Source organism: Gymnogyps californianus, chromosome 2 (assembly GCF_018139145.2).
Source record: "Gymnogyps californianus isolate 813 chromosome 2, ASM1813914v2, whole genome shotgun sequence".
Lineage (NCBI taxonomy): Eukaryota > Metazoa > Chordata > Aves > Accipitriformes > Cathartidae > Gymnogyps > Gymnogyps californianus.
Window position 1 is genome coordinate 97,092,017 of NC_059472.1, and position 10,373 is coordinate 97,102,389.

The window sequence follows — 10,373 nt, forward strand, 5'->3', positions numbered from 1 at the left end:
TGTTGAGGCTTCTTGCTGCTTTCTCAAACAGCTCCAAAGCTGGTCAGGGCTTCTCATGCTGCTCTCTCCAACAGCCGGGCCACGTCAGAGAGCCTGTCCTGAGCATAGCCAGCTAAAGTGTGTGCACGGAGTGCACGCAGGGCCCTGGCCGTTGATACCTAGCTCTCACCTAGGCTTGTTCAGGATTAAGAAACAAGGAACACCTCCCTTTCATTGTATACAAGGAGGTGCAGCTCCTTGGATGAACTCTAAGAGAGAAGAATGATTTCTGACAAGCACATTATAAATGAAGGCTTTAGGTATCATCATAAAAGGAGGGTTGCCCATCGCAGACTGCACGTAGCACTTTTCTGCAGCCATGAGTCCGATGGAAGGGGTCCTAAGACTTGCCCCTCTCTTGGTACCTCTAGCAACCCCACACCACAACCTGATGGGACAGGCTGGACATCTTGTGGTCAGGATGCCATTCTGGCCTGCATGAGTCCACCTTTGCACTACAGTCGGACCCTCTGGTCCCTGCTGGGAGTCTGGGTTCTGCTCTCAGGCGACTTCTGACTCAAGGATAAAATTGTTTCTAATTTCCTGGAGACCTGTGCATCCGCTCTTCCAGTCCTATCTCCTTTCACACCAGCAGGGGGCACGAAGCTTAAAATTAACTGCATTAATTGAGTATTTCCAAGATGCTCCTACATACCCTGAAGTTGCTTGCCAGTCCATTTGGCAGGATACACTGTACGTATTTAAATAACTGAACAAAACTCTCTTGAAGGCTTACCTTAAACTATCTTTTGTATCTATAAATAATTTACAGATCTACTTACATTAGGTATGCTTTTACTGGTTGCAACATTCCTGCAATCTACTTGATGAATGTAAGGAGTGAATAAAAAATGTAAAGTAGAAAAAATACGGAAATAAAAATATAGCACATATGACCAAGGGATAACAGATGCACAAGACTGTATAGACACATGGGAAATGATTGCTCAAAAGATTTCAGGAAATCCTTCTTCTTGATCAGTTTTCCAGGTTTGATAAAATACTCCCAGGTATAGTTTTAATTCCACATTTTCCTCTCGCACTCTGTCTCAACAATATACTTATTTCACTGTGCTTCACTTTTGCTCATTTATTTTAATTTATACAGTGCTGACTCATTCTAGATGTTTGACTTTAATCACTGCTGACTACTCAGTGCTACTTCGCTTCTGCTTTTGCATATTAAATTATGTCCAGTATTTTACAAAAGCGTATTGCTGCAGTATCCCCAGATCCTAATCCAGAATGATTCCACTGCAGATGTTCCTTGTGTAAAGTAACATTAGGATACTCCATCCACCAAAATTTTATGATTAATCCATCCTATAGATTAACATCTTTTCAGCTATGTTATTTTGCAGGTCTTTTTCTTTTTTTATTCATTTGATGTCACTAGTTCTTAAGACTAATAACAATAATAACAGAAGAATTAGTAACAGCAAATGTGCATTCCTGATGTAATTTCCCTCCCTTTAAATCCCAGGAAATAACTGATCAACATCAACCTTTTCCTCATCCTTTTTAAACTTTTTTTTTTCCCTTTCCCACCTCCTATTCTGGCATATCCCCATTACTGAGAATTTAGGAACAGGCAACTGAATGCCATGATTGGAGTCTCTGGCTTGCAAAGTCAAGTAGCCTAGCTTCACCAATTGTAGAAAAATAGCTCACGATGAGTTGTAGTAACTGTACGTCAGCTACTTTTTGTTCATTTATTTCAATATCCAGTCAGCCAAATTAAAGTCAGAAGAAATAAGGATCTTCTAATTCTCAGCAGCATATCTGAATAAAACTTGGATGTTTGAGATCCAGTTCTCTATACTCCTAAATACAGAAAACTTTAAAAAATTTATGCATGGATCACACTTGAAAAAATTTGATTCTGAATACTAAACCTAATTTTGTTCTATTAAAAATTAATTTTAAATAACCAAGCCTCTCCTTGCCCCTATTTCATAATAATTTAGCTGTTTTATTTATTTATTTTTAATAGTCTGTTTTCTGAAGCCTATGCCTTTGGATGCAATGGCAGAGGAACAAGCATGTTTCCTCTAAAATGTACAAAAAGTGTTAGTTAGGCATTTACCCAAATATCACAAACCAGCATAACAAGCATGTGCGTAAAAGTGGATATCCTTTTGCATGTGTACTATTGTTTGCAACCCTCAGGCCTGTGTTTGAATACTCTGTATCTAAGTACTTTCTTTCAGATTACTGATGTCCATCAAAGCCGTGTCAAAGACCTCAACAGCTTTGCTTTAGAGACACAGAGCAATCCATATGCATGTGTTTCTGTGTTTATCCGGGAGACACAAGCCTATAAATCATTCTGCATAAATGACAAATTATGTCCTCTCCAGTGCTTGCACACATGTTCTACTCTCTTCCTCTCCTGCCAGTCATACTCCATTTCCCATCTCTAATCCTGCAAATGTTGTCCTTTATCAGTTGCATTTAAAACAAGACAGAAGTGAAGTGGCATTAAATCAGACCAGAAGATTTTTTTCCTGGTCAACATCCACTTGGACCCATTGCCTGGTCTGTCTTCAAAGAAGAATATTCACAATCTAATGATTTTTTTTAGCACAGATGGTGTATCATGTTCCAGATGCATCAAAATGTACCTGAACTAATGTTTTTAAAGCTTACATTTAGCCAAAAATACATTTCTGTGTGCATTATCTACGTGTTATGCCATGGTGAGCCCTTTCCACAGAAGCATGAAGGAGAACTGAATAAGAAGCTCGTATGTTTCTCTAATGAAAAAACAGTAGCAAGAAAGAATCCTACTCAATGAGCAACAGCAGCACTGCAATTAAAATATTTTCATAGGTATTCTACAAAGTTGCTCAAAATTTGCCCTGAGAAATGAGGTTTTCCTCAAAAAAGTCTTAAAGATTTCTGATGTAAAACCGTATTCCTTTACGGCTATTTCCATGTCATCTGAAGTTGCTTGTGATTATATGCGTCAGAAACATACTCTTTCCAATGCATCTAGGTCTAGACATCTCCAGCAGAAACATTTTAGCACTTCGCTTGTACTAAGATTAAAATCATCAAGTCTCAAAAGTTGTTGCCATTTCGAGGTAAGAATCTGCTATGCAAATTAGGGTTTCTAGATGAAGACCCTATTGTGCCAAAAATGACCAAGGTATTTGTGTCACAAATGAGATATTTTAAAAACATTTTATTAAAAGTCGATTGATAAAAGTGGATGGAAAAATCTAGATGACTATTTCACGTTTTCTCTGACTAATTTTTAGGAGGATGGCTTTTTACCTCTGAAAGTTTTTTGATTAAAAATGTCCAAAATTTTTCTAAAAAACACAAGTCTTAAAAAAATCAACATTATAACTCTTCAAAACATAAAGCTAGTTCTCAGCAAACAAAAATTAGTACTAATATTTTTATTAAAATATATGGAAACGTATTTTAATGGAACAAATGGAAGCCACCAAAAATTCTTTGCAAACCGTCCCCCATATTCTCAGTAATTTCAAACAGCATTCAAAAATTGGACCACCTGTAGATATAACTAAATATATTGAAATTATGTGTTCAAAATGCCTCTGAACATGCAATATAATCATTTACGTATTTCACATTCCCTTCTCCCAAACGCATACTTGTGTTGTACTTCAGTAACATACAATATTTTGTGACAACAAATGTGAGATTATATATAATCAGTTCTAAAGTGTCATTGTATACATTACAGCATTTCTATTTTTAAGGTATTTTTCCTCCATAAGCAACCTTTTCCCTTTCTAACAAATACCAGACAAGACGTTGCCGCAATGTGCCAATTGTGGCATAACCCCATAAGGAACAATGCAAACAGAATGAAAAAAATTAACCAAAATGACTGATTTGCCTTCTGTGTACTGTTTAAAATGAGTTTTTGGACACCGGTCCCAAATCCATTTGCAGCATAAGCGGGCCCCTTAATGTGTATCATAATGTCATTCCTTTGCTCCAAGACCTTCAAGAGGACACTTTCTAATTTTCCTGAAAAACCATCTCCTAAAAACGTGTCCCAGAGACTAAGCTGGTTTGTGGAGAGCAGCTGAAGCTAGAGATACCGGTGGGTTATCTGTGATGGACCCAATGGTCACATTGGGCAAATGTTGACAGCTTTACTAAAAAATATATGGCAAGCCATTCTCATAATAAGGAGTGCTATGGATTACGGTTAGGAAAAGATTACAGTTAGGAAAAGAGTGCTTACAGGTATATTCATGGCATGCATAAATATTCAGCATCACTGTATGGATATCAAAACGTGATCAGCTATACCTTCCAGTTCCGTGGCTGCGTAAGAATTGATCTTAGGTTTTTATTGCAAAATGTTTTAACATTTCTTAGCTTCCTCTGAAATTTTCCAATGTTTACTTAAAATTTCCAGTCATTCTTGAAAACTCCTTTTGGTAATATACACAAAGGGGAGATAATCATGGTTGTCAAAGTAATATATAATGATTACTCCAGGAAACATTTTCCAGCATCCACCTACCTCTAGTCAGAATGAATACAAGCCAGATCCCAATATTTTGACCCAAAAGGTAAAAATGATTTATAAACAATTACATAGAAAAGCCCACTCTTACTCTCTGTTTACCATAAATGTATATGCAATTTGGTGGTGGTTTTTTTTTCAAATAGATTCCTGTGCTGGGATCCAGCCAGCCCTGAAATGCATGGGTGCCCTTTTACTGACTTTAACTACAGCTAGATCGTGCCAGTTTTAAAAGACAAATATTTTACACGGTTGTTTTATGAGATGATTTTTACGATGCTGACTTCATATACAGATAAATCTTCCTTAAGTGTAAATTTGATGATGCAGTACACAAAATTCTCCGTAGCAGAAATTTTCCATTCTATCTTCATTACTGTACTTCCCTATTACAAGGGAGTAACAGTTTACAGTCTAGTCACAGTGTTTACTTTAGCTTAATCTAAATAGTTGACCCCATTAAATCAATTTCAACTCTTGCCCTTTGCTTTTACTTCAAATTCAAATGCTAGGTTAGAAATGAGCAAAAACTTGAAAGAAATCTATTTAAAACCAGAAAATAAGTTAGACCAGAAATAATCACTACCTCCAGCAGCGCAGACTTGCTTGTTTAGTAAACTACATAATGCTACAAATTGAAAAATAGAGCGTGACAGCTTTTGTTAACTCATACTAATTATATGCTATCATACCTAACACCTAAGTCAGGTTTTAGGCATCTGAAGGCTTCTGATTGACAAGTATTATTTGGAACTCTAAAAAACTTTCAAAAGAATCACAGTTAGCAGGCTGCAGAATACGTTCTTAGTCACTATCAGTCATGCTCTCCAGTCCCAGCAGGAAAATATAGTTCATTATTAGTTATTTGAAGTGCGGTGGCTTACAAAAGCCCTAAGATAAAGTCTGTTATGCCAGATAATGCCCAAAGAGCAAGAAACATCCAGGGCTTAGGCTCCTAGGCTTTTACAGGGTCCCACATGAAAGTTAATGTTAATAGTCCCACACTAAGGGTAAGGATGGGCTTTCAAGCTGAAATTCTCTTTCCAGCTATATGAGGTGGAGGGGAAAGAAACACACGAAGGTACTTGTGCATGGTGCTCACGCTTTCAGTGATCAGCCAGATCCCATCCAGCATTTGTGATAATCTTTATCTACTCAGAGAGAGAATTGAGGTGGATATATTTATAGAGGCTCTTCTGTTTGTGATTTGCAATTTACAGGCTCAGCACCCAAAGCATTCAACAGCTACTCATAATTACATTTCACATAAAACCCACCTACATTAAAGGGACATTATCAAGGCTGTAAGGTCAAGTGCTAAATACTTAGGCAATGCCAGAATGAAGGTTGCCTCTGCAACATTAATTCAGTCTCCTTATACATATGTATTACAGTACGGTTTCTAATTGCATGATGACACAGTAATTTTTTACTATCCTACCATTTGCTTCATCAGTGCATGGAGTGGGCAGTGCTCACTTAATGAGCCAGTATTAAATATTTTGCTTTCTCCTCCTTGAAGGCATGGCCCCAAGCCATTTAAACCCTGTTCAGAAAATAGAAATCTCAGTTTCCTCATGGGCTTTTCATCGGTGCTTCACTAAAGTATATGAATACTTTACAAATATTAATGAATGTATATCCTCATGAAATCCTTACTGAAAGAAAATGATGATTCTCCCTGTTTCACAACTAAGAAACTAAGACATAAAGTGATCAAGAGCAAAAAGTAGCTGTTAATTTTGAGTGCCCAAATCAAGACAAGAAACTGAGTTTTGGAATAGTTGCTGAAGGCATCACGTCATGTGTCCCAAGCACAGCTTCCACTGATTTCTGCAAACTAAGCGAACACTTAAATACTTCCATTACTCAAGCATCACAGCCTCAAAAACAACATTCAGGAAAAGAGAGACTGCAGCTATTGAGAAGCTGTAAAAAGAGCGGCTTAAGTGGCAAAACTAGGAACTTTGAATAAGCAATCTGTGGCAGGAACAGAGCTATAACCTGTGTCTTTGGGGCACACAACACAGCAATCTTTTCTCTTCTTGGCATCATTCAGTGCAGCCCATAAATTCTGCAGCATGTGAGGCAAGGACCTTACAGCAAACAGCCTCTTCTACTACCTGCTACAGATCCTCTTTTCCATTGAGTGATTTTCTTTCTCTGATCTTTTTTTTTTCTTTTTCTCCCCCTTTCCATTTCTCCTTTCTCCTGCTATTCTCCTCTTCATTCGTTCTTTCTTACCAGCTCGTCGGGCAACTCTTCTCACCGTGCCCACTTTGATGACAGCGTCTTCTGAGGATGACATAGACCGGAGACCCATCAGAAGACTCCGATCTAAGAGTGACACCCCTTACTTGGAAGAAGCTAGGATCTGCTTCAACCTTGATAATGGTAAGACCACCCGTTCCCCAAACAGCATATGATGTTAATTAAAGACTTTTTTTGAGATGCAGATGGACCAGATGGTACCTCCTCGTTCACAAGTGGTATGGTGGTTCACCAGACATCCAAGGATGTCACGGCTGTCAAACTACAAGCACCTGCATATGTATGAACAGGGATCCTTTTCAAAATTCTCCTGCAAGTATTAACCAAAGATTTTCCCCTGTTTTAGCTAGGGTGAGCCAGTGAGATCAGAGCAAAAGAGAATGGCTTTGCAAACAAGATACAAATATATCTTATCCACTCCAGGCATCCAGAAACATGAAAGTCCTTGTGAACATTTATGAAGGGATTAGAGCTAACAGCAGACTTCAGCTAAACCCAACATTACAACCATGGAAGAACATCCAGCACACCCCAAAACCTTGATAGGTTTAATTGGCAAAAGTGTAACAGAAAACTCTTGATTCTGCAGGAATGAGTGAGAGCTGTCCCCCAAAATTCAGACCAGCTAATGTTACTACGGCTGCCTTCAGAGTTACTGAGCCCTGGCATTCCCTGATCCTTTTTCTCATTGGGTTGACCAAACCAAAAGATTTTGGAAGTACTGACAACTTAGTGACTTTAAGCAGACTGGGTTTTCTTTAAAAAATCTGAATTAAATGGGATGAACTAGCACACTCCCTGGCACATATTTTAACTGTCTAACTCTCACTTTATATAGTACTTTTGTGCTACCCAGATTATTTTTAAAAATAGCATTTTAAATTATTTGTATTACACTAACATCTAGAGGTCCCAAATGAAATTGGAGCCCTAATGTGGCAGGCAGCCTACAACCACAGTGTAAGAAATAACACCTGCATAAAGAGCTGATTACTAAATAGAGAAGACAGAATAGGGGAGAAGCAGCAAAACATTGTCCCCAGTTTGCAGCTGGAGAACAGAGTCACTGATTTTTGCTTATGGTCACATTTTTTTCACAGACCTGCCAAAGAGACTTTGAATACGAGTCCCAAGCTTTAAGCGACAGTCAGTTTTAAACACTGAGAGTAGGCTCCTCAGTCGCCTTGGCATTTTAAAGCGCTTGGCCTGGTGCACCATTCTGGTTTACTTAATGGGTTTGCCCAAGAAAAGAGGAGAAGGAGGTGAAGGGATGAGCCCTTAGACTTCCCACCAAGTCTCGATCCAGCCGTGCCTTGAGTTTTGGGACCCCTAGGCTAGAAGAGAGCAGTGCAGGGTGCCCAAGACTGGGGCGGGAGGTGCCAGGCCTGCTGTGGGGTGGCACCTCGGCCAGCCAGGCCCATAGCGGCGTGTGGCACCTCATCCACGCCGAGGTGCCTGGCGGGGCGCGGGAGTCACCTCAGCCGGGACCCTCCCCTGGGGGCGGGAAACCACCTCAGCCGGGACCCTGCCCTGTGGGGGTGCGGCACCTCAGCCAGGCCCTTGGCCCGGGCCTCCCCTGGGCAGGGGAGCAGGTAGGGCCGGGGCCAGGCAGGGCCGAGGCAGGGGGGAACACCGCTCCGTCCCCCCCGGAGCGAAGGTCGCCGCCCTGAGGCGAGCGGCCGCGGGCGGGGCGGGCGGGACTCGGCCGGCGGAGGCGCTGCCGGCGGGCAGGGGCAGCGGGCAGCGGGCAGGGCCGCCGCGGCCGCTCCCGTCCGCAGATCCTTGACGGGTTTTCCCTGTGTCTCTCCCTCCCTCCCTCCGCTCCTTTCTCCCTTTCCCTCTCTCCTTCCCCGTCCTCCCCTCCCCCTCCCCGCGCCTCTCTCCCTCACTCCCTCCCTCCCCGCCCGCCCCCTCCGCCCCCTCCTCGCCCGGCCGCCCCGCGCCGCCGCTCGCCCTCGCCAGCTCGCCGGGCCACGCTGCTCACCGTGCCCACATTAATGGCGGCATCTTCCGAGGAGGACATCGACCGCAGACCCATCCGCCGCGTCCGCTCCAAGAGCGACACCCCCTACCTCGCTGAGGCCCGCATCTCCTTCAACCTCGAGACAGGTGAGAGACGACCCGGCACGGCGCGGGGCCGGGCGGGCGGCCCGCCCCGCTCACGGCCGCCCGCGGACCGGCGGCGGCCACCCCGGCGGCGGGGGAGGCAGGCAGGCAGGCAGGGAGGGAGGGGGCCGCCCCCGACGCCGCGGCCTCCTCCCCCGCCAGCGCCGACGGGCTCCCCGGGCGCCGCCACCCGGCCCTGCCCTGGCGCCCGCTTCTTCGCACCTCCCCGGCCTCCTCCGGCCCTGGCCCGCCGACCGGCTCCCCTTACCCCCGCAGCTCTCACCCGCCCCGCCGGGTGCCGGCTTCCCTTCTGTGTTCGGCCCCTCACAGCCTCCCCTCTCCCAAGGCGCCATCCTCTCACCCCGCAGAGCGTGGTACCACTTCCCCACAAGACTTCAGGTCTGTCCCTCCTCACCAGGTTCTTCTGGCATCCCTCCTGGAAACGCTGCCCTTGGCGTTTTGCAAGTCTCTCCCCCTCTCACTCTTTGCCTTCTTCCCCTGATGGGTTTGTGCCTCAAAAGTGCAAGGAAACTTGCACCCATGTTGTCCACTTTTTCTCAGCCTCGTGAGGTCCGCTGTTGTCTCAGAATTGCTTTTTGTGACTCTCGATGGGTGTACAGCCTGATGCTTTCTACCAACACACCTCCAGCTCCCTACATTCACCTCCGCCTGCCCGTTATCAGGACGAGCCTTCTGCAGGTCTCTACCTGACCTTTCCGTCCGCCTTCTCCACTGCTGCCCTTTCCCCTCTGCCACCTCTTCCTCATGGACCCCTTGAGATTTCAGCTGTCCCCTTCAGTTCATCCTGCACATGGTGACTATCCTGTTTCTTTCCTGCTAGGCCTGTGGTTTTCCCTCCTTCCCTGACCTTTTCTTTCCTTATGGGCTCTGTCAACAGTACACTACACCAGAGGTTACTTGCTCTCAAAAACAAAGGAAAAGAAAGTTCTTTATGTTGGTTCTCTGCACCAAACCAGACTTCCTCTGTCCATGGGTGGGGGGTGTGAGGGAGGATCTGTAGCCGGGAAGCTCTACTGCAGCCTCCCTCATGTCCCAGCAGCAGCGCACAAAATGACCCAACTGTGTAACAGTCTTTGATGCTGAGCCTGTCAGCTCACTGCCAGCTGTAAAGGGAAAAGAGCTGCCTTGGAGTTGCTGCTTGCCATGATGCAGTCTCCCCCATCCCTCCTCCCCCCTTTCAGCTGGCAGAAAGTTGGAGATGGCAGAGATGCGTTTTCTCCTCCATTTGGGGATGGAACGGATTCCCCTCCCGTCATCCCTGCTGTAATTACAGCCTTGGTAATGGCTAATACGCAGTTTGGTTTTACCATTGATAGAACAGTTGGTTACATCGTATGGCAGGTCATTATTTCTTTCTGATCATGACTTCTTAAAAATTACCAAGCTGTAGGTAAGTTGGGTGGCATTTCAGGGCACAGGC